This window comes from Rhipicephalus microplus, chromosome 2, assembly GCF_043290135.1.
Source record: "Rhipicephalus microplus isolate Deutch F79 chromosome 2, USDA_Rmic, whole genome shotgun sequence".
Taxonomy (NCBI): domain Eukaryota; kingdom Metazoa; phylum Arthropoda; class Arachnida; order Ixodida; family Ixodidae; genus Rhipicephalus; species Rhipicephalus microplus.
In genome coordinates, this window is record NC_134701.1 from 290,867,049 (window position 1) to 290,891,990 (window position 24,942).

A 24,942-nucleotide genomic window follows, 5' to 3' on the forward strand; every position below is an offset into this window, starting at 1 on the left:
CGTGATTTCAAAAGAATCTTGTCATCGCACGGAGGAGAGGAAACGAAAATGCATGCAGCAAAGGATGCGGGTCGAAAGAGAAAAAAAGAAAAAAACTCGACTTTCGACAACGCCCGGGGGTTAAACGCGACACGCTCGCGTTCTCGGCAGCCGTGAATGCGGGCCGCTTCACCTGATGCGCGGGCCTAATTCTCTGGCCTCGGGCGCCGCCTTATGTGCTGCGGCCACGAGGTGTGTGCACTCAGAGCGCTATGCACACACACGTTCATGCGCCTGTGCTCACAGTCACGCTGGACGGTAAGCCTAGCCCGTATTCACGCCTGCGTGTCGAAAAACAGCACCGCGTGAGCGCCACCGCGACAAGAAGACTCCCCCGCCTCCTGTTCCATTTGTTCGACCGGTGCTACAGCGCAGCCTGGTGTACTCATGTTCAAAGCCGAGTTGGTGGCACCACTGCTTATTGCATTTACAGCGCTTATTCTCTCCTGCATCCCGACCAGCGTCGTAAAGCTTCTCGACGAAGCGCTGACGACAATCTGGACGCCTTTTACCGATCACTCGTGAGAAAAAGGTGTGTAGTCAATCTTTGTTTGACCGGACACGCAAGGGACAGCAACATTTTAGGGGGTGGGGCACAAATACAATAAATTTGGAAGAAGAAAAAAAAAACAAGAAGAGTGCTTTCGCTCGCAAAAAGAATTTTCTCTCTCCTATCATCTAAGGCGAATGCGTAAGAGGCCCTATGCGTAACTTCGACGCCTTACCAAACGAGCAGAGGAAATGGCAATAAATCTATAATGCCTTTAGATGTAATGCCAATCCCAAGGTCGCACACGAACAATTGAAATGGAATTCGTTCCAATGCCAGTCTGCACACGGTGACTTCACTAGAACTGACTCGGCTGAGAAACACGCAGTATCGACGGCAAATCTTGTCAAGTCTTGCAGACATGAAACATTTGAAATAGCACCTATAGTGTCAAAATTATTTTATGCATGACTTTCAAGACGTTGCCTGTTAATTCGTGGTTGCACTATAGCCAAACTCACTTCGTAATTGCAATGGCTTTGACATGAGAAGTGTCATGTCGTATTCTAGACTTCAGATTCAACAAGCATTAGCTGCAGCCGCTGAGGTTCGCTGCAGTGTTGTAGAAGGCAGGAAGAAACTCGAGCTAATGGCAGCATACATTTCATTGTTCGTGAAGGCACAGAGTGTGGCGAAAATTAGTTTTCAGTTTTATTGTAGTGCTAAAGTATCTTAGTGCGAAATTCGCTGATATTGCCATCGACCGGTCAAATGCCCCTGAACTTAGGGTCGACCAAAAAATTGTCATTCAGTAACTTAATGTCTCAACTACCGAACGACATTTCTTGCGCCCATGTGACATGGGTATTACTGGTGATAATAATTAAATGTTCGTTAGAAGACAAAAAAAAGAAGCAAAGGTGCCGGCTAAAGTATACTTCTCAGCTTGCAAATAATTAAACATTACTCATTCTCGTATGACATTCTATTAAGGCATGCGTGTCTTTGTGACGTAGTGTCAGGTTTTGGGCCCAGAACCGCTAGCCAAGAAACAATCGAGCCACGAGTGCACACACACACGCACACACACACACACACACACACACACAATATATATATATATATATATATATATATATATATATATATATATATATATATATATATATATATATATATTTACACGGAAAAAGCAACTATTTATGGATCATCTCTAACATAGTCTCTCAAATGCAGTTCTATGCGAAATCTCTCACTGTAGGGAACTATGCGAACGACGACGAAGCAGCATGAAACGGCAAGCCACGGCGTTGGTGCCCTCGCGCGACCCTAGCTTGCGTTTGTTTTGTATTTTCGGCCTGTTGGCGTTCCTCGCTCTTCTGGCGTTCCTCGGCTATTCCAGTAGGTCTGTACGTGAACAAACTGCGCGACATCTGGTGGAGGTGTGTGGACTCCGGTACAAACCTGGAACTTCGCTCCCGTACGCTTCCCCCTCTACGTGACACGAACATGGCCACCGAAACGCCTCTCCAGGCGGGACCTTCGACCGTCCATGTCACTTGCGGTGCCGTGTATCCTCAACGAGACCCTCCTATCTTCACGGGCTCCACTGAGTCGGACGTCGAAGATTGGTTGGCGAGGTACGACAAAGTCGGCGCAAGTAACAAATGGGACGACCCTAGTAAGCTGGGCTACGTCACATTCTACCTTGCGGACACCGAGCAACTGTGGTTTAATAACCACGCAGCTGACATTACTACGTGGTCTGCATTCAAGACGGCTGTTACGGACGTCTTTGGACGACCTGTGGCACGCAAGCTTCAAGCCGAGCACCGTTTACGTCACCGTGCACAGCAACCAGGCGAGACCTACACGGGCTACATTGAAGATGTGTTGCATCTATGCAACCGCATCAACTCTACCATGCCTGAGGAAGAAAAAATCAGGCACATATTGAAAGGCATTGACGACGGCGCCTTTCAGATGTTGCTCTCGAGAAATCCCCCCCCCCCCCAAATGCTGTCCTCGTTTCCCTCTGTCAAAGCTTCGATGAATTGCGTAGGCAGCGCGCAATTGCTCGTCAAGCCCTTACGACGCCAGACACGCTCGCAAGCTTGCACCTAGCTGCCCATCCTACCGATCAGCAGCCGCTGCTTTCGACAATCAAGGACTTCGTCCGCGAAGAGGTAGCGCGCCAGCTGTCACTGCTGCCAGTGGATATTGGCTGCCACTGGATATTGCTCAGGATATTGGCAAGTTCCAATGGCTGATCCTGACCGATCGAAGACTGCATTTGTAACACCTGATGAGCTATATGAGTTTAACGTCATGCCGTTTGGACTCTGCAACGCCCCAGCTACCTTCGAACGGATGATGGACACCATCCTTCGCGGCTACAAGTGGAACACGTGCCTTTGCTACCTAGACGACATCGTCGTTTTTTCTCGCGACTTTTCGACTCACCTTGTTCGTCTTCGTGCTATTCTCACGTGTCTCACCTGTGCTGGCCTTCAACTTAACATCAAGAAGTGCCATTTTGCCGCTCGTCAGCTCACTATACTGGGTCACGTCGTCTGCAAAGAGGGTGTTCTCCCGGATCCGGCGAAACTCCGCGCCATGGCCGACTATCCAAAGCCAGATTCCATCAAGACGCTTCGAAGTTTTATCGGCCTGTGCTCATACTTTCGTCGATTTGTGCGCAACTTCTCTTCCATCATCGCGCCCCTTACCAACCTGTCGACAACTTCCAAAGGCATTTCTGCTTGGTCAAACGAGTGCGACGAATGTTTCACCGCGCTTCGGTGGTTATTACTATCACCTCCAATACTACGTCATTTTGACCCTGATGCGCCTACGGAGGTCCACACCGACGCCAGTGGTGTCGGTCTTCGTGCTGTATTGGTTCAACGAAAACCAGGGAACCAAGAATACGTGGTCGCTTACGCGCGTCGAACCCTCAAGAAAGCCGAGTGTAATTATTCCGTCACGGAGAAAGAGTGCCTCGCAATTGTCTGGGCTTTGACGAAGTTCCGCCCATACCTTTATGGCCGCCCTTTCGAAGTCGTCACGGACCACCACGCTCTATGCTGGCTATCATCGCTCAAAGACCCCTCGGGGCGCCTTGGTCATTGGGCGCTTCGCCTACAGGAATACGGCATTCATGTTGATTGATTTGTGGGGTTCAACCTCCCAAAACCACCATATGATTATGAGAGACGCCGTAGTGGAGGGCTCCGGAAATTTTGACCACCTGGGGTTCTTTAACGTGCACCCAAATCTGAGCACACGGGCCTCGACATTTCCGCCTCCATCGGAAATGCAGCCGCCGCAGCCGGGATTTGAACCCGCCACCTGCGGGTCAGCAGCCGAGTACCTTAGCCACTAGACCACCGCGGCGGGGCGACATTCATGTTGTATACCGATCCGGTCGCAAGCACTCCGACGCTGATGCGCTATCCCGCTCGCCACTACCGGCTGACCCAACCTCCTCGTCACCTTCTTCAGGTGTCATAACACCAATCGACTTCACAGACATTGCATCGGAACAACGCAAAGATGTGTGGATTTCCCAACTCCTCGCCTTTCTGACTGATCCGCTAGCTAATTTGGTCTCAAGAACTATCCGCCGTCAAGCCACACATTTCGCTATTCGAGACGACCTACTCTATCGGCGGAATTACACGTCTGAAGGTCGGAGGTGGCTGTTAGTGATACCCAACCACATGCGCTCGGAAATCTGTACTGCTTTCCACAACGACCCGCAAAGCGCTCACGCTGGCGCTCTCAAAACGTACAACCGTCTACGTCAGCGGTACTACTGGCGCGGCATGTACACATTTGTCCGCAAGTACGTACGTGCTTGTACTGCATGCCAGCGACGTAAGTCCCACCTCAACGCCCTGCCGGTACACTTCAGCCTCTGCCTTGTCCAGCGCGTCCGTTTGACCGCGTCGGTATCGACTTATACGGACCACTTCCCACGTCGTCTTCTGGAAATAGGCGGATAATTGTCGGCGTGGACCACCTCACGCGTTACGCGGAGACGGCAGCACTACCCGCAGCAACCCCGGGGGAAGTTGCGTTTTTCATCTTGCGCAACTTTGTTCTTCGCCATGGTGCTCCCCGCGAACTTTTGAGCGACCGGGGGTGTGTTTTCTTGTCTGACGCCATTCAAGCGCTTCTCGCTCAGTGCAACATGGTTCATCGCATGACGACAGCATATCACCCGCAGACGAATGGCCTCACAGAACAATTTAATCGCACTCTCCGTGATATGTTGACGATGTACACAGCTTCAGACCAGACCAATTGGGACACTGTCCTTCCAATCGTCACGTATGCGTATAACGCCGCTACGCACGCGACAACAGGGTTCTCCCCTTTCTTTCTGTTGTACGGACGTGAACCATCGTGCACGCTGGACACTATCCTCCCATACACGCCCGACTCCTCTGAGTACACAATTTCTGATGTTGCCAGGTACGCAGAAGATTGCAGACGATTGGCCCGTTCACTGACAACCGAGGACCAAGGCCACCAGAAGCTACGGCATGACACCGACCGACATCTCTCTACTTTCACGACTGGTGCTCTTGTTTGGCTCTGGATTCCACCGAACACTCCTGGTCTTTCGTCGAAATTACTGGCACAATACCAAGGGCCCTACCGCATTCTCGCCCGTACGTCACCAGTCAATTATGAGATTGAGCCTTTGACACAGTCTCATGACTTACGCCGTCGTGGCCGAGAAATTGTGCATGTCAGTCGCCTGAAGCCGTATTACGACCCCGCTATAGTGACTACGCCTTAAGTCGCCAGGTTGGCTACGCTATTCACCGGGGGCCAATGTAGGGAACTATGCAAACGACGACGAAGCAGCATGAAACGGCAAGCCACAGCGTTGGTGCACGCGCGCGACCCGAGCTTGCGTTTGTTTTGTATTTTCGGCCTGTTGGCGTTCCTCGCTCTTCTGGCGTTCCTCGGCCTTCCAGTAGGTCTGTACGTGAATAAACTGCGTGACATCACTTAGAAGTCTCTCGCCGTTTTTTTATTGGGCATGGACGCTGATCGCTCACATGACGTGTCGTCTGTCCCGTTGACGTCTTCAACATGAGTTTGCCCACGCCACCTCACGGCCTTCTGCCACAGTAGCAGCAGGAGGGTAGCGGTCGCTCGGAAGCTCCGCCCTGGAGCAACAGCTCCCAGCCGCCCCGTTCGTCCCAGTAGCACACCTGGGTCGTGCCAGCCACCCGGAACGGCAGCAGGACTAGCGGCCCACAGCAAACCGGAACTCGTAACAAATCAGTACGGCAGCCGGAACAGCGGAACTTCGCCTGGTCCCTGGGCCAGTCACCCAGCCGGAGTCGAGGCCTCGTTCACCAGTTGTCCAGCTGTCAGGAACGGCAGCCGGAACAGCAGCGGATCGCCTGGTCCCTGGGTCAGTCACCCAGCCAGAGTCCAGGACATTACAGCGCCTAGAGGACGTCTCCTAGTTCTCCGGACCGGTCATCTAGCCAAGAACCGTCTGTCCTTGCCCGCTTCGCTGCTTCGAACGCTGTCATGCGCTTCCCGATCCGGTGCGCTCTTCTTTGTCGTCTTCACTCTTCTGCCCGTATTATCACAGTCTTCCAGCATGGTGCGTCGTCCCTCATTGGTGTATCCACCTGTCGCATTGTTTTACTTTTGCCCGCTACTTTACTCTGCAAACTTCGCGACCGAAACAGAAAACAAAAATAGGATGTGTAACATGTCGAGCAGCAAATTGCCAAGCGACAACCGCACTCACGTATACGACTTCATAATCATGGAACGTTATAAATGTTTCACGGTGTTTTCCACAATACCATTCTGTGATTAGACATTTTGACTGGTAAGCAGGCAGCCCCGTGAAGACCGGTTGTCGGACCCCTTTAAGCGTAGGCCCGCTACGTGGGTCGATGCCTGCATTTGGTAGTTGCGCGCATATCGTAACCTTGTCAGGGGAACTGATTACGCTATCATGTAAAGGGATGCTCATCGCCCAATGTCAACAGACATTTTTTTCATCTAAGCCAAGCGTTTGTTGGCGAAGCAGATGAGCTGCGCTAGGAGTACCTATGGAATGATTATTATATTACACTATTATATAGAGTACAGCCACTGCCCGAGTTATGATTGGCGTTCGACAAGTATCACCCCAACAAGTGATGTTAGGCAACAAGTGATGTATATATGTTAACACATTTATTTACAATATCTACCACGCCATTGTTGGCTAGGTATTGTAGCAGAACGTTCGTCAGCGTTTGTCTACTACATTTAGGTTGCATGCCATTACAAATTTCATATATTTCCCTCGATTATTCCAAGCGCAATCTTATTAGTGACTTTCGATGTCTATATGCCAAGCACTGACGTTCCTGAAACGTTGAAGTACCAGCATGGTGAGACATGAAATCTGCGACGTCAGTCACGTTAGTGTTACGAGTATACAACGCGTGCTGGTTCCTTCAATATTCATGCAAAGATTCTCAATCACGTTCCAGCGACGTCACTATCCCACTGAAGCAGGCTAATCGCCATGTGCTTGTCAGTTGATTCAAAAATTGGCAGATACCATGTACGGTGCGAATCAATCGATATGCTTAGCACGATTGAGAAATGTTGATATGTCACTTTAAAATCAGCAACACGTTACGAGGTAGCATAACGTTAAATCAGCACAACGTTATGATGCCGTACATGACTTCCGTGTCATGGTTATCATGTTTGGATGTGTCGTTTATCTTCGTCATCTATTCACGTCACGTGATACCAAACTTAGTATATGCGGAGCAAGCGAAACGGCCGCAAGCACACTTTGAGCGTGGTACTTTGTCACGTTCTTACATGACACGCGTGTCAGGATTATCATGTTTGCACCAGTCATATATTTCGTCATAGATTGACGTCACGTAACAGCCAGTTTGGTATATGTATATGTGAAGTTAGCAAAACGGCCGTGCGCGCAACAGGAAGAGCCCAATATACTCCGACGTAGCGTTGACGCACGTGCACGCTGGGCACAGCGACGCTACGTAAGCAAAACGTGAGCACTCTACTGTCTGACGCCAGCAGCGACCAGCGTGCGTCGGCGCGGCCCCAATGGCAACCGGCGCGAAATGCGACATGCTGCATTTCGCGCCGATGAGTTACCCAGAAACCACTGCGTCTCCCTCTTTTCGTGACGGAGGGATGCCGGACGCGCTGAAACGCGCATGCGTCAAAGCAACGCAGCGCGGCGCGCGCCTGCGAGTATATGGCAGGACCGCTGCCTGGCGTGGCAACACTGACGTGACGCGACGAAATGAACGCCGGCGAGCTCGCGCACCGCGTCACGTGGAAATGTATTGGCGCCTTGACTGCGGCATGTAGTCATGTTCTCACATGACATAAATCTAATGATTATCATGTTTGCACCAGTCACATACATTCGTCATCCATTGACGCCTCGCCCCGCCGCGGTGGTCTAGTGGCTAAGGTACTCGGCTGCTGACCCGCAGGGTGCGGGTTCGTATCCCGGCTGCGGCGGCTGCATTTCCGATGGAGGCGGAAATGTTGTAGGCCCGTGTGCTCAGATTTGGGTGCACGTTAAAGAACCCCAGGTGGTCTAAATTTCCGGAGCCCTCCACTACGGCGTCTCTCATAATCATATGGTGGTTTTGGGACGTTAAACTCCACATATCAATCAATCAATCCATTGACGCCTCGTAATACCAAATTTGGCATATGTGAAGCTAGCGAAACGGCCGCGAGCGCATCATCAGTGTGGCATGTAGTCATGTTGTTACATGACACGCATCTCATGTTTATCATGTTTGCACCAGCATCATACCTTCGTCATCCATTCACATATTGTAATACCAAATTTGGTATATGCGACGCTAGCGAAACGGCCGCGAGCGCATCGTGAGCGTGGCATGTAGTCATGTTCTTACATGACACGCATGTCATGATTTTCATGTTAGGGTCTGTCGCTTGTGTTCCCCATGAAATCATGCTATACCATACCAGTTTTGCAACATGCCTGGTGAACGAAACCGCCGCAAGAGCTGCAGCACCATGAAATATAAATCATGACATTCATGACATACATGTCACGATTTTCATGTTATGTCTACTAAAATGTGTTCTCCAAACAGTCATATTATGCCATACCAAGTTTGGTATCCATACCATTATTGCGACGGCCAGGGGAGCTAAAAGTCGTAGGCGGCTGGCTTCATAGATAGATAGATAGATAGATAGATAGATAGATAGATAGATAGATAGATAGATAGATAGATAGATAGATAGATAGATAGATAGATAGATAGATAGATAGATAGATAGATAGATAGATAGATAGATAGATAGATAGATAGATAGATAGATAGATAGATAGATAGATAGATAGATAGATAGATAGATAGATAGATAGATAGATAGATAGATAGATAGATAGATAGATAGATAGATAGATAGATAGATATGCTCAAAGTTGCCGAGTTCGCTAAGAAATGCTTCGCATTTAAAATTGACCCACCGGACATACTGCGTGCTCATGTAGTTCCACACAGAAACGGTAAACGTACCTCAAAAAATAGAAGGTGTATATACATTCAAACGAATGGCAAATAGCAATTATTCGTTGTTTAGAAAAGAATTTGTGCGAACATGGGGAATGTTCGTGTGTCCCCCTGCTGTGTAGCAATGGGAAAAAAAGGAATATCAGGAAACGTTAGCTCTTGCATTATCCGGAGTTCAGTGTGCTCCACTCAATTGCAGTGTGCCCGCTCAATCGCCACTCAATCAATGTACGCGCCGTTATATTACGGAGCCCGCCAGTTTCTAAAGAGCGCTGCAAGATGGCGCTGCCGATCTGCTGCTGCCCAGGCATGCGTGTAAAGCAGTCAAGCCGCACCATAGAGGGCCACTGCTCCACTTGCTCCACGTCGTTGCTCGTCGCGAAGTGCGTACGTCGTATGATGCGTGTGCCGAGAGAAGATGGGCAGCAAAAAGCAGAAACTTATCCGAATATAATTCCGTTGTTACAGTCCTCCGAAGAAAAAACTCGGCGGTAAGAGTAAACTAGGCAAGGGCTCTAAATAAATTCTGATAAGATGGTTGCCGGCCCATCTATTACATTTATTTTATTTCACAATAATGCAGGCCATTCTAGGGTCCATGCAGGAGTAGGTTGAACTTGAGCACACGAAAACTGAAGAAAAAAAGTGGAACCTTATTGTATAGAGGCAATATTATGAGCACATTCAAAATCAACAAGGAATACGCACATTATAATAGTAAACATATAAACAGGGAAACAGCATTCAAGTAACTGTGAAAGCTCATGGGGTTGAATATTAAATACTAATGACGCTAAACTACTTTTTTTTACCATGCGAATCCTAAATTCTGAATGCTGCTGATGAATTCGTCGATAGATGAGCAGAGAGAGAGGTGGTTTATTAGAAAGCGACAGATGAGCAGCTTACAGTATCAGCACGTGGTAAATTCTAATGGGAAATGGTGTGCGGAAATAAAGGACATTTGAAATAGTTATTATGACAGCGTTGTTGGCATATTGTTTTATTGTGATTCCTCCGAGTTGGATGTCTAAATGGTGGATGAATGTATGTTGCTAGGGGTATTAGATGATAAAGGAAATATACAATTTTGGTCAAGAAACGATTCTGCGTGTCACAAGTGGTTGGATGCTATAGCCTTGACACGCAACATCGTAAGGGACGTTTGTAGGGAATACTGGAAATATATCACGCGCAACGTTTGGTTCTCTATACATTCCAATTATTCAGTTGAATATTTCTGGTGCGGGGCTCATGCTATAGTGTCCGCATACTCTATAGCTGGCGTAATAAGAGTGTTATACAAATTTAATTTGCCGCTCGAAGGTGCATTTTACAGCGAGAGCTCAATATGGCTAGAAGAAACAAAAAAATATTCGACATCGGTGTCACGAGTAGTCTCCATTGACTCTGCTATCAGTTACGTCATTCTTGGCGTCGTACCCAAGCACGCACGTCATTGGCTGGTCTGTGAGGAACGTCGTTCATACCGTAACAGCCGTGGCGCGACCACGCGTGCATAAGTTTCTACGGAGAGCTCCCACGTGTGTAAGCTACGGTCCTACGAAATTCTGAACAGAGGACAACTTTACAAGAGCGCCGACAGGGGAAACGCGAGAGAGAGCACATTCGCCGGGCCGATGCTGCAGTCCGCGCACAAAAACAGGCCCGGAAGGCCGAGTGCCAGCAGCGACTGCTTACCGATGATGCGGCAGCCTTCCAAGCTGCACTAAATCGCGAACGAGAACGCAAGCGCCGGTGGCGGGCGAATCCTACAAACCACGCCGCCGAGTTCGCAATGTAAGACGCTTGCAACAAAGGCACGCTGAACAAGCGGCGTGGTAGACACAACATCGTAAACGAGCTAATTACGGGAGCGCGTTCACCAAAGAGAAGGCCCGCTTTCGGTGGGAGTTTCTCCAGTGGCACTGATGCTCCAGCTTCGACGACTGTGTGCGGTGTGAAATAAATACTATTGTTAATCCAAGCCAAACGTGTGTCTAACCTCATTAAGAAGCACAGTCATGTAACCAATAATTGTGAATGGTTTCAGTGCAGTGTCGAGTTGAGGCCGCCGCTAAACATCGGTGCCACACGTTTAAGCCTTCGCTGGTTAACCATTTCTACGGAGTGCATAAGTGAAATTTTTTTTTACCTTCCTGCTCAAAAAAGTTCAACTTATTTAGAGCCTTTCGATATATGTTATTTATGGGAGATTTGTAGTTTAACTTTGTTGTAAAAATAACCCCGAGATCATTAACCTCATGGAACTTTTTCAGCGGGATCCTTTTGATTGTATACTGAAACGGTAGAGGTTTTTTTTCTTGTGTGTGTGTGCGTGTGTGTGTGTGTGTGTGTGTATGTATGTATGTATGTATGTATGTATGCATGTATGTATGCATGTATGTATGTGTGTGTATGTATGTATGTATGTATGCGTGTGTGTCTGTGTGTGTGTATGTATGTATGTATGTATGTATGTATGTATGTATGTATGTATGTATGTATGTATGTATGCATGTATGTATGTATGTATGTATGTATGTATGTATGTATGTATGTATGTATGTATGTATGTATGTATGTATGTATGTATGTATGTATGTATGTATGTATGTATGTATGTATGTATGTATGTATGTATGTATGTATGTATGTCGGTATGTCGGTATGCCGGTATGTGAGAATTAACGTCCCAAAACCACCATATGATTATAAGAGATGCCGTAGTGGAGGGCTCCAGAAATTTTGAGTATCCGGCTATGCCCTTAGATTGGGCGGTTGCTCACGCCACCAAGCCATAAAGTTAAGCACTATCACTGTGTGTTTAAGGATTGAATTTCACTCGCGCCTCGATTGTAGCCACTAATTAGTTAGCCGCCTCCTGGTTATTTCTACCCGTTTAAAGTCTATTTTGCCTTTGCTGTCCCTAAACCCCAATGCTTTGAAAAATTTGGTGCCATTATCTTTGACTATAGAGTGGAGCCATATACAGAACAATATCAAATGTTCAGCCGTTTCCTCCTCCACACGCACTACATACTGTGTCTGTGCCTTCGTATTTTGCTCGGTACGTGTTGGTCCGCAATACTCCCATTCTAGCCTCGAAGAGCAGAGAACTACCTCGAGAATTATCGTAGATCTTTTCCCTTGCAAGTTCCTGCTTGAAAGTTCGGTAGGTCTCCAGTGATGGTTTCATAAGCATTCCCAGCTTTCACATGTCCCTCTCTGTTTCCTTCACCTTCTTCTTAACCGATGTTTCCTTTTGGCTTGGTGTTCTGCTGTTGTCTAAATACTTGCTTGACAAATTTCAAGTTCGTTTCCTCCATTTATATAGACATTCTTCGTGTACGAGTAACTGAAAACATTCCTAGCGCAAAGCTTCTCTGCCATTTTTCTCAATCGCTCCTCAAATTCTATACTGCTGCTAGCTTCCCTGCACTCAAAGTATGTCCATCCCATGTCTCCCTGTACACCCTGATTCGGGGTATTCCCGTGTGCTCCCAAAGCAAGTCTACTTATGTCATGCTGTTCAATTTCCAGTCTTGCTTGAACTTCTGATTTCATGCACAAGACCACATTGCCGAACGTCAAACCTGGGAACATGACACCTTTACAAAGCCCTCTCACAACGTTATACCTATTGTAGTTCCACAGTGCCCTATTTTTCAATACAGCTGCATTCGTGGTGTTCTTAGTCATTACGTATGTTTCGTGCTCCCTTGGATACTCAGCCCCGTTATTTATCCATACGCCCACAAGTATTTGTATTTATCCACTATCTCTAGCGTGACATCCTGTATCTTATGCTCACTGCCTTCTTTATCATTAAAAAATCATCATTGCCGATTTTTCCCCGCTGAACTTCAAATTTAACCTATCTCCCTCATTACCACAGGTGTCTATCAATCCCTGAAGATGTTCCTTGTTGTCGGCTATTATACTATATCATCGGCCTACATCAATGCTGGTAATGACTGTTCAATGTGTTTTCCTTGCTTAGCGAAATAGTGGCTGAATCTGTGTCGACTCCCCTCTAATTTAGCTTCTAGTCCTTGTACATACAAACTAATAACAAAGGTAACAAGGGACATCCCTGTCAAAGCTCATGTTGTATCTCTATAGGTTCAGATACCTGTCCTTCCCATTTGATAACTACCTTGTTACCTTTATAGGTATCCTTTAGAAGATTAGTTATTCCATTTTCCACATCTAGCGTCTCCAGTATTCCCCACAAGTCTTGAATCACGCTATCGTAAGCTCCTTTGATATCTAAAAATGCCAGCCACAGTGGCTGTGTTCTTTTTTCGCTATTTCAATACACTGCATTAATGAAAACAAATTGTCCTCCAACCTCCTTCGTGTACGGAACCCATCTTGTAGTTCTTCCAGCACCCCCTCATTCTCCACCCATGTCCGTAGCCTTCCCGTTACTATCTACATCACCAGTCTGTATTCATTATTTAGAAGCAGTGCCATCTAGCGGACATTCCAAGGACTAAACGAGATCTGGCACGGCTGGACTAGAGGAGCGGCAGGCGCACACTCTCATCGCAACGGCACTCATCGCACTCATCGCAACGACGCGATGAGTGCCAGCGTCAATGTCGCCGCCAGTGTAAGCGTTAGCGCCCGCTGCTTCGCACCTGCACATGCTTCCCGTTAGCGGGAGATGGCGTAATTTTTTATATAAGTGTATCATGCCAGTCACATATTTCATCAAAGTGGTCTGACTGGTCTGCAACTATTTATAACTCGTGTTTAAAGGAATAGTATAAAAACTTCTACCATCGAGTCCCAAATATCGTGTCAGCTATTGGTGTCAAGTAGTGTTTACACCAAGATTACAGAAGCTAATTCTACGTCAGTGGGCTCATGAGGTGGACTCGCTCAGGCTCATATCAAGTCGCGAGTCCTAGTGAATCCGGCTGAGCGCTATGCTGGTGAGTCTGAGTGAGGGATTTGAGGAAAACATATTTTAGAGCGTGCCTAAGTGAGTTACAGTATTTTTGTCGACCTATGCTTCCAAGTAATCACAGAAAATTCGACCTTGTCTCTAGGTACTAATTGAGGGTTATCTATCCGAAGCAAGGAGTAATACTTATAGTGTGCCACAAAGATCCATATTGGGTCCCATTTTATTTGCCTTGTATGTCAATGATTTACCGCGAGTACTACAGTCGTCTAAAGCATTAATATGTGCTAATAATAGTGCAATTTTATTTACAGGTAGTTCACTTGAAGCCTTACAACATGTTTTATCCAATGAACTACTCTTTATTTCAATGTGGTTTCATGAGAACCATTTGCTACTAAATGCGGATAAAACAAAATATATCATTTTTTGGTCAAAAATGAAAACTCTCAATTACGCTTCAATTGACGTATCACTAAACAATCAGTCGACCTAATGTGTTCCGACTAATAACCTTATGTTTTCCGCCTGATAACCCCCACAAACCTTATGAAAAAAAGCAGTATACCTACACTTGAAAAACGTCGTAAAACTCACAGGCTCAAATTTCTTTTTGTTTTAAATAACAACAAGCTGTCAATAAACCGTGATTTGTATCTGAAACCACTTACGACAAGACAAACCCGGCATCGACAAACTCATTCATTAACACCGTATTTCGCCAGAACAAACATTTTCAAATACTGGTTCTTTCCTCGAACCATAAACGACTAGAACTGCCTACCTCAATCGTTAACCGGCTCTGTAGAGGCACTTGAGCGTATTTAACCATGACCTATGTTTTTGCATCTTTTGTATATGATGTATCGTTTTGTTTTTGCTGTTTTACACCTGTGTGCAATGTTATGATCTTTGCCCCTCCTGCTGGGGCCCTTAAATGAACCTGTAGTATTTTGTAAATAAATAAATAAATAAATAAATAAATAAATAAATAAATAAATAAATAAAACAACTAAATATCTTGAAATTATACTTGACGACAACCTTAACTGGAAAGAGCAAATCAACACTGTTTGCAAAAAGTTGCATTTTGTTGCTACACTCTGATACGAGCACGTCCATACTTTGACTTGAGTTTGATGCGGACATTATATTTCAGCCCATTTCATTGCCACCTCAGCTATTGTTGTGAGTCGTGGGGCCAAACATATACGCCATACCTTACTCCCCTAATTCGATTACAAAAACGAGCTGTGCGTCTGATTACTTTGTCCCCGTTGCGTTATCCTTCTAGTACTCTATTTCAGGAACTGCGTATACTGCCATTTACAGACGTGTGCAGCTACAAGATTTCCTCTTTAGTAAATAAAGAAATAAACACAAACACGCCCCTTCCCCACACCATTTTTACGCTTCCGTCACTAAATGCGCGACACGTTAGCATTGGTAATCTTAACCTTTCTTTATGTTCAAACGTTTATGGTGAAAGACTCATACAATTTTCTGATGCAAAGCTTTGAAACAATTTGCCTCTGGAAATAAAATGCGCTAGAAGTGTTGACATTTCCTGCAAACGGTACTTTGTTGCTAACCAGACATTTTCATTGAGATTTGAGGCATTCTTATAATTGTTCTTATGTGTGTTTGCTGTGCCAAGTGACCGTTATTTTTTGTTTTTTTTTTTTGTATATCACTAAATCGCTTAAGTATGATGCTTTCACAATTCTTTGATTTTTTTTTGTAAAAGACTGCTATTAATCCATTTTTTTAAATATTTATGCATTAGAGCCTTCACTAGTCATTTAGGCTATGGGTCCAAAAATTTCTGCACGCATTCTTTATATTATATTGCAATATGATTCCCTCTTTTGATTGATTGATTGACCTATTGATTGATTTATTGAGTTAAAAGTGCGAAGTTTCTACTGCGGCATAGTTATTCTTTATATGTGACGGCGAGTTACCCACTGCGTGTCCACAAAGTAGCAGGTGCACCTGCGTCGTTGCAAGCGTTGTTGATGCTGTTGTTGATAATGATAAACATTTGTGCCAGTGAGTTTTGCCGTTTGTGTGCCTTTAAACCAACCACTCATATGACGATTCCCAGGCATTGAGGCACAGTCAGACTCTACGTTGCTGCCTCGCCATAGTACACGAGTTAATGGCATTCATCGCACTACAGAACATTCATCTAGTTTTTTATTTCCCCTTTCTTTTCTGAGCCGTTTTAAACACGGGTGAAGCTCTGTTGTAGAACACCGGCTTGCCACGCGAAAAGCCAGTGTTTGATTCTCCCTGGAACCAAATAATTTTTATTGTTTCTTATTTTTTATCGCCGACAATTTTTTTTTCACGCACACCTCTAATATTACTATGTGTGCTTTTACGACCCGAAACCACGATATCTAAATGAGTGACGCCGTAGTGGAGGGCTCCGGAAATGCTAACCATCTGGTCATCTTTATCGTGCACTAACATCGCACAGTACATGAACCTCAACCGTTTCGCCTCCATCAAAACGCTACAGCCGCGGCGGGGGTCGAACCCACGACATTCGAAGGAGCAGCCGAGCCCCCTAACCACTGATCCACCCAGGTGGACCTAGGCACAACTCTAATTTTTCGCTCACAACGAATGACGCCAACACCGGAATTTCAGCGAAATGAGCACATTATCGGCATATGCATTTTAAATAGGTGAAGCACCGATATCGATAGCAATGCACACACAGGTACACGAACGGTATGCGTAGGTTGATCTAATGGTGTACAATGCCTTGAAGCATCTCAGTGCCTACAGGGGACGCGGTAGTGGAGGACTCCGAATAACTTCAATCTCCTCGTGTTCCTTAACGTGCTCTGACATCCCGCGGGCCTGTGGCATTTCGCCTCGACACGGCCATGATCAAACACGCTTCTTTCGGACCAGCAGCCGTGACAATTGCTACACAGCGACCGCTTGTGTTTAGGTCTACCAGTCGTATGCGCATATAGCAGTGAAAATTTGCATGCATACATATGTGCAAGCATGAATAGCTCAGACAATGATTGCAGGTACTGGCTCTCACTAGTTTGACACGATGAACTGCGCAGGCAAAGGTGAACGAATGCTTCTCTTGCATCTATCACCTCGGTGCATCTAAAAGCTAAAATCAAGTGACCTCTAACTTTATAAGCGTGCAATACGCCACACAGCCCCCTGGTGTCATAAGACATTATGGCTTGCCCTGCATTGACAAACGCTTGCTACGAAAGCATCGCCTTGCACGACGCTTCCACATTGGAACAAGGACACCATCTACAATCGCCAAGTTTCAGTATCTCCTCTCGAGAAACCAAACATTCTTCTCACGACAATGCACTTCAGGAGTAAAATGTTTTTCATACTAACATCGTCGCTTCTCCCATACTCGTTTATTATGAAAGAGATGAAACCTCCGAGTGACCAGACATACAATTATAATTACAGCACCACATGAAGAGGCAAAGAAATCCTACACGGGCCGTCTTTTCAAGTCTTGCGGCCAGCCAGTGTAGAGTGGCCATTACAGTTCTTTGGGGGTTTCTTTGTGTTCTGGTGTCCCTAGAACTGTCGGTGACTCGCGGTTGTTGCGCGGAATGGAGTCATCACTCATTCACTGCGCGTGCAAGTGACAGGCCCATCGTGTAGCTCGTTTTTACCACGGGAGGCTTTTCCGAAGTCATCGCTCTTTGCCTGCGGCTGACTCCGTCATTTGCTAGAAGGCTCGCCCTCACTGAAATCACTATTTGTTTATGAAAAGCGGTACGTTAGTCATCGGAAAAGTCTGTGAAGGCTTGTTTGTGCAGGAAATTTCATTATGAAAAAAAAAAAACAGAGCACGCTGTTTGGGAGTACCTGGAAAACTACTACAATCGTTTAACGCCTGCATCTGCAAAACAAGTTTTTGATGTTTACGAATCGCGCGTTCAATGTTACGACGGTAGAATTGTGTTCGTGAATCGAGCATGATCAGCACGATTCTCAGGGGGTCAACATGACAACCAGAGCTCACAGATATTGCTTCGCTTCAAAACAACTGCTGTAATTAATTGGGATGTCGACTCTCTTCATCAGACTATAGTAATTCAGTGGACGTTGTGACAATCTTTCACGACGTTTCTTCACGACACACACAATGAACCAAAAGCGGGGTGTCAAAGAGTACTGCTTACGCAGGTGAATGCGGAGTAACGAAAAAAAAAGAGCGACAGGCGCACGCTTGTCCATAGCCGGAAAAGAACCTTGAAATGAAGAAATGATGGCCCTCAGTCACGTATAACACGCGAAACGGCTGGCATGCGTCTTCTGTGTGCTTAAATTAAAAACAACAGGTATGAAAGGCAGGGAAGGTATATGCGGTCGTCACTTGTAGAAGTTATGATAGAAGTGTGAAGAAAGTGAAGTAGACGAAAAGGTTCCTTGTCACTGGGAGGCGCCGAACTTTCGAATAACGCGTCTGATTCTCTACCAACTGAGCTACAGAGGTGGTCATTCCCTTGCATCTATTTTATGAGATGCATATGTGCACTTGAGCATAGCAGTGTTAGCGCCGCGAGTAAGTAGCCTTCAAGGCGAGTGTATAGAACCCTTTTTTTGTGCCAGCGTCACTAACGCCGGCGTCAGAGGGTCCACGTGATATTCCCAATTTTTCTTCTAGTTCTCACTCACCAAGGCATCCATACAGTCTGCCCCGAATGAAATTGTTGCCATGAATAGACAAAAAAACTGGGATTTCGTGAATGAACTCAACGATGTTCGTGTCACAAATGGAAACAGTGAAACGGCGTTTTCCATCATCGTAGAAGATTTGTTTTATTATCTTCCATGTGATGCTTTGCCAAATCCTGTGTATAAACGTTGACAGTTTCGTGATGTTTTTTTGAATTTTATCATTATTCAACATCCATTAACGGCATTGCAACTTTCTTTAATGTGCATGGAGGGATACTGAAGCCCAATTTTGTTGCGCTTAAGAATAATAACACTCACATTTTGGACAATAATAATTTTTTTCCTCTTGTGTGTCTAATGAGCATGTCTGCAGTGCGTATCTACCTAGATCGGAATATATGATGAAAAGATGCGAGATGGTGGTACTTGGAGTGTTGAATAGATGGACGAACGGACACATATACAGATGCATGGATGGACGCATGAACGGACGCAGGGGCGGCTGCATGGATGAACACAGGGACGGACGCACGAACAGACGCACGTACAGATGGGCTGATGGACGCATGGATGGTAACACTGACGGACGCATGGACGGACGGAAGCAAGAACGAATGGATGGACGAATTCTTCGCCCCACTCTCAATCATTCACTCCGTGGATATGCTGCCATTTTTTTTACGTCAAAAAAGGAAGAGAAATAATGGAACCTTATTTTATCAATAAATCAGGAGATAAGTGTGTAAGCGTGGTGTCTCTTAGTTTATTGGAGTTATATTTTCTTGATATACATCGTCTAGTATAGCAATGTGCATGTTCGCAATCTGATTATTTGTGGTGTTTTTTGCGATAAGCCGTTTTGGTGGCATAGCTATAAGTGATCAATTTTCAATAAACAAGCTGTTGGCTTCGCTATGGTTATCTTGCATGTGTTTTTTTATTTGTCGTCATTTTTCGCATTGCTTCTAGTTATTGGCATAATTTATTTAGAATATAATAGTAATAACTTCGGTTTAATTTCACAAAACCACCATAGGATTACGACGGATACCGTAAAGGAGGGCGCCGCAAATTCCTACTCTCCGGAGCATGGTAACGCCTTGCACCTAAACTTAAGCACATAGGCCTGCTGCTGGGGCACTGCCCCCATCTTTCGTCGGCTCACAAAGCAGTTAAAGCCCTCTTGTGCTTTCAGGGGACTAGGGGCCCATGTGAACGCCTTGCATACGACTTTTCTTTTTAATCAGATACCCTAAAAGCACAGAAGGTGTTACATAAAAGAGGGCAGGGGGAGGTGACATCGATTGGGGCAAATGATAGACAAAAACAATAAACAAACTATAAAAAATATATGAACAGGAGTAAGTAGAAACAAGAACGTTTGAATGTTAAACAGTAGTTAACGAAAAGCTATCATAACAAGAAAAACAATCACAATTCATACACTTATCATTAAATAATATTTTCATCGGAGGGGGAACGCAAGTCTTGATAACCATTAGTTTAGAGTTTTAGGAATGACTTTAAGTGATCAACAAATGATTCATGATCGACAATGTGTGCGATGTCAGTAGGCAGAACGTTCCATGCACAAATGGCGATGAGAAGTGGCGAGTGATAGAACAGATTAGTGCGAGCGAAAATGGGTTCAGTTTCATACTGCTTTCCTAGTCGTGAAAATATATGATGAGCTGCCCTGATATTGAACTGAGTGTCGTGGGATGTCTGATTGTAGTGTAGCTTATAAAAGAAGGACAACAGTGTCAGCATATTGCGCTTTTCTAATGGAGCTACGTTGAGTGAAGATTTGATATCGGTTATGCTTGATGAGCGCAAGTAGTTTTTTTTTTTTTTAGAAGAAACGAGCAGCCTTATTTTGGACATACTTCATCTTCTGTATGAGGTAGGCCTGATGTGGATTCCAGATTAAAGAAGCATATTCAATTTTCGAGCGTACTAGGATCAGAAGTTCATTCTAAGAATTCGCCAGATGCAAATTTCGCCTAATGAAGCCAAGAGATCTGGATGTTTTACTAACATCTGCGTCTATATGAGCGTTTCATGACAGGCATGATGATAAATGATTACCAAGATACTTTATTGTAGAGACATGCTCTATGTGTATATTGTTAAACGTGTAGTCGTATAACACTGGGTTGACCATGGTTGCGAACCTGATAGCCTTTATTTTACTTACGTTAATTTGTAGTTATCAGTCATTACACCGTTTACTTAGATTTCATAGGTCAGACTGAATGTATAGGAGGCATACTGAGCGTTAGTGATTTGTCTGTAAATCACGCGGACATTTAGATGGTACCACCGCCACATCCGTGTCAGCCCATGTACTGACAATTTTCTCCTCTATTTCTCTTCCCTTTCTTCTCTCTCATCTTTTTACTCCCTTTTCTATTCCCTCGGTGTAGGGTGGTAAACCGAGCATGTTCCTGGTTAACCTCCCTGCCTTCTCTTTTGTTGTGCTTCCTTCCTTCCTTCCTTCACCTCCATAGAAAAACAGGGGCGCTCTTACGCTTCGCTTTGCAAGAGGCCCTGCAACACTTCTTGAGCCTGATCAGAAAGCACTGCCGATTGATAGTAGAGGCTCCCAACAACACGCGAGCCAAATATAGCGCATCATGCCACCTGGAATTCATAATAAATTGTCAAAGTCAGCTAAAATTGCTTTTTCTTCTCTCGACAAATCATGGAATAAGCCCCAAAATCACTCGTAGTAAGCCCATCTATCAGCCATTGACTGATTTGAACATAGCGCACTCGGTGGTTACAGAGATTTCCACGGGAGGCCGTGACTTGTCTGCGCGTGTGCACACGACCACACTGAGAAGCCGCGCATTCGAAGAAAAAAAAAAGAGAAAAAGGGCTCAAGGTCACAAAGCGCGCGTGACGTTTATCTTTGCGTCGCTATCCCTCCCTACTTGGCTTCCAGCACTTTCGTCGGGACGAGAGAAGAGAGAATGCAATTGCAGCATGCGACGAATCTTTGTAACTCCACTCGCACTCGACAGATTTTTAACATTTTTGCACCATTTATTTTGTGAGGCAACAAGCTCTTTAGGAATCCATAAAAGCTCATTCCATGGTTACCTTTAAAAGTGTTTAGGACCCCTTTAAGAGTTGAACGCGATAGCTAAATCCGGCCCCTGGTGCACCCTTCAACCATTAAGTGCATACTTAATATGTTTTGTTACAAACGCACACCCACGCGCACTCACACAAACGCACGCGTGACATCTCTATAGTATTGCAGTGACTGTGCAGAGTGGCCACTTCCCTCTGCCATAAAGAGTCTCACAATGCCTTACAGATGGCAGCAGATTATCTAGCGTTTGCTGTTTGCTTGATGAACGCAACGCCACTTCTACGCCTCTAGAAAGGCATGATATGTTCTCCGCTAGATGCACACAGTAGTCCATTTTTCCAGCTGTTTGAAAGTTCCTGTGTGTTTTTAGCGGCGATGGCTCCACAATCCCGGCCTCTTTCGACGTAGTCTGATGTGCGCCTACAAATCGCTGAATGGGCTCGTTTTCGTCGTGAAACCTGTCGAACGAAATGCGTTAAGGAGACTCCTTTCACTACATGGCATTTATGTAGCGTTTTTCCCCGACGCAAGTAATCCGATCATTGCTTAGTAACCATTTCTTGGGGTCCTAAAAAATTTTGTAAGGCCCCTTTAAACTGGGACTCATGGAAGGTTAACGTACAGTTGTTGCGCGAGGATGGTTTTGTTAAACTAGTAAAATAATCGGTACGAGAGGTAACACGGTGTCGACAGCTGCCAATCTTCGCTCAATGAGAAAGGTTCAAAGAAAAAGTTAAGTACCAAATTAATAGTATTTCATGTGAAATAGTTTAAAGAAAAAAGCTGAAAAACGTTATCTTTATGATTTACTGCATAAACTCCATGTTTTTGAAAGTCAACAGCCGGGATTGTACGTAGATGAGATAAATGTGATTTGATCACACATACAAAAACACGATACAGATGTATACAGGGCAGCAATGATTCGTTCCCATGTTACACATTTCACTGAAGAGGAACCCACTAAGAAATCCCTTGGGGATGAAAAGAGAGATGCACTTTCTAAAGAGATACTGCAAATTCAGTCACACGGTACTCTTTGCACAGAGACATGTGAAATAAAAGCCGCGTTTGAAGGTCACTACAAAAGTGTGTTTGCTGCAACTGAGCTTCAGGAAAATTTTGAGCAAGAAGCTGACCACTTCATTGCCCTAGTTCCTCACTTACAAGAAGATGACAGACTCACTGTGGAAGGGCCCATATCCAAAGAAGAAATTAGATTTGCAATAACAACTTTGCAGAAGAACAAAACTCCTGGCCCAGATGGCCTTAGTGGTGAATTTCACATAGCATTTCAGGAACTTTTTATACCTTTCCTTAAGCAACTTTTTAAAGAGGCCTATGAACGTGGTTAACTTCCTCCTTTTTTTTACCAGGGCCATACAACACTGATCCCCAAAATTACTGATCCCGAAGCATTAAAGAGAGTTAACGAATATAGGCCTATATTGTTATGTAACGTTGAGTATAAAATATTTGCGAAATTGCTGACAAATTGGCTACAAGCAGTGATTACTAAATGTGCAGGAGGCCACCAGACGTGTGGAATCCGAGGTTGCTCTATACAGACAAACATTCATGTTGCACGGTCAGTCCTTGAGTGCATTGATGGTAGCATGGACCAAGTAGCCCTCCTTCAAAGAGACTTTGAATAAGCATTTGATAAGGTACAGCATGCTTTTACGTTCCGGCTCCTAAGACAGCTGCAGTTGGGGGACATACTGTACAATGGTATTTCACTCTGTTGTAAAAAGTGGACAACCAGACTAATTGTAGATCGCACAATTTCCAATGTAATAAGTTAAATTCATCTGTACGTCAGGGATGCATGCACACTCTCGTCTTTGCTTTTTGCAGTTTATGTGGAACCGTTATGTTTAAGTGTGTTTCTAAATTCTAGCATAACAGTCTACCAATATGCTGCTGAGAAAGTAAAAGTTCTAGCGTATGCAGATGACATTGCCTTCTTTTGCGTTGATAAACCCAGCGTTAAAGAATCAGTCAACACTACTTCACGTTTCTGTGAAATCACTGACGCCAACATAAATTTTTATAAAAGCACAGGGTTCTGACTAGGCATGGGGGCCTAAACTACTTCGGTATTCTCAAATATCCATTGGAATGCGACTCCTATGAGGTACCTTGGTGTGCCTCTCGATAACAGCTGCCCACACTGGACTACTGCGATAGCTACGATCCACCGAAAGGTGGCAACATGGCACGAACAAGAGCTTTCCATTTTCGTGAGAGAGAAAGCGTGCAATATATTCCTTGCGTCAGAGCTTGTTTATATTCTGCAGGTGTTGCACTGCTCTCGTGTGCACATTGAAGCCTTTCATAGGATATTTGCCTGCTTTATTTCGAGCTCTTCCTGGGGACCCATAAGAAGAGACAATCTTTTTCTTCCGTTTGAAAAGGGTGGTCTCGACCATGGTGCATTCGTTTGTGCGACAACTAGTGTTACATTTTTTTTTACCTCAAGGATGTGTGCCACCCCTTTATTTTATCGGTTCTTCAAAATCGCCATGTTACCACCTTCCTTTTATACATGTTACAACGGACGTTGCTAAGGAATTGCTGGTGTGGGTATTCCTCAAAGAAATTGTTGATAAAACAAATTTTTTGAAAGCCAGATTTAGTGTAGAGAATTTGTATACTATTGACAGAAAAAAGTTGACTGCCGCACTTGTGAACAACCTTTACCCTGAACCTGTTTATCGAATGCCATACTCACTTTTGTGTGGTCACGATGTATCATGTCGTGTCTGTAGATCTTGGATATCTCCTGCAGCGAAAACATTGGTCTTTGATAAACTGCACACTTCCACTCTGCCAGTGAAAACATGGCTGAATAAAAAATCAATATATGTGCCCTGGACAGTGAATTGTAGACTCTGCAACCAACCTGAGAAGATAGAGCATTGTTTCATTCATTTTCATGATGCATTTTATTATTGAAACATTCTAAAAAGAACAATAATAAAGAACTTCAAATCACAGCTCATGGTATTAGGTACCTCCCTTTCAAAAAGAACCTGACTGACTCCATACGACCTGTTTATGTTGTTGGGACTGTACCTACTATGGAAACGTCGCATGATTGATAGACACGCCGAGCCAC

General features: G+C 45.1%; 1 long non-coding RNA gene across 1 annotated transcript in view; it reads right to left on the reverse strand.

The window, feature by feature from the left end:
• The window catches only part of LOC119160077 (uncharacterized), a 343,900-nt gene that overhangs the window by 193,564 nt on the left and 125,394 nt on the right, over positions 1 to 24,942 (reverse strand). Inside the window, exon 2 of the long non-coding RNA XR_012888404.1 lies at positions 24,556 to 24,606. This is a non-coding gene — a long non-coding RNA (uncharacterized LOC119160077). The remainder of the gene's footprint in view (positions 1 to 24,555; positions 24,607 to 24,942) is intronic.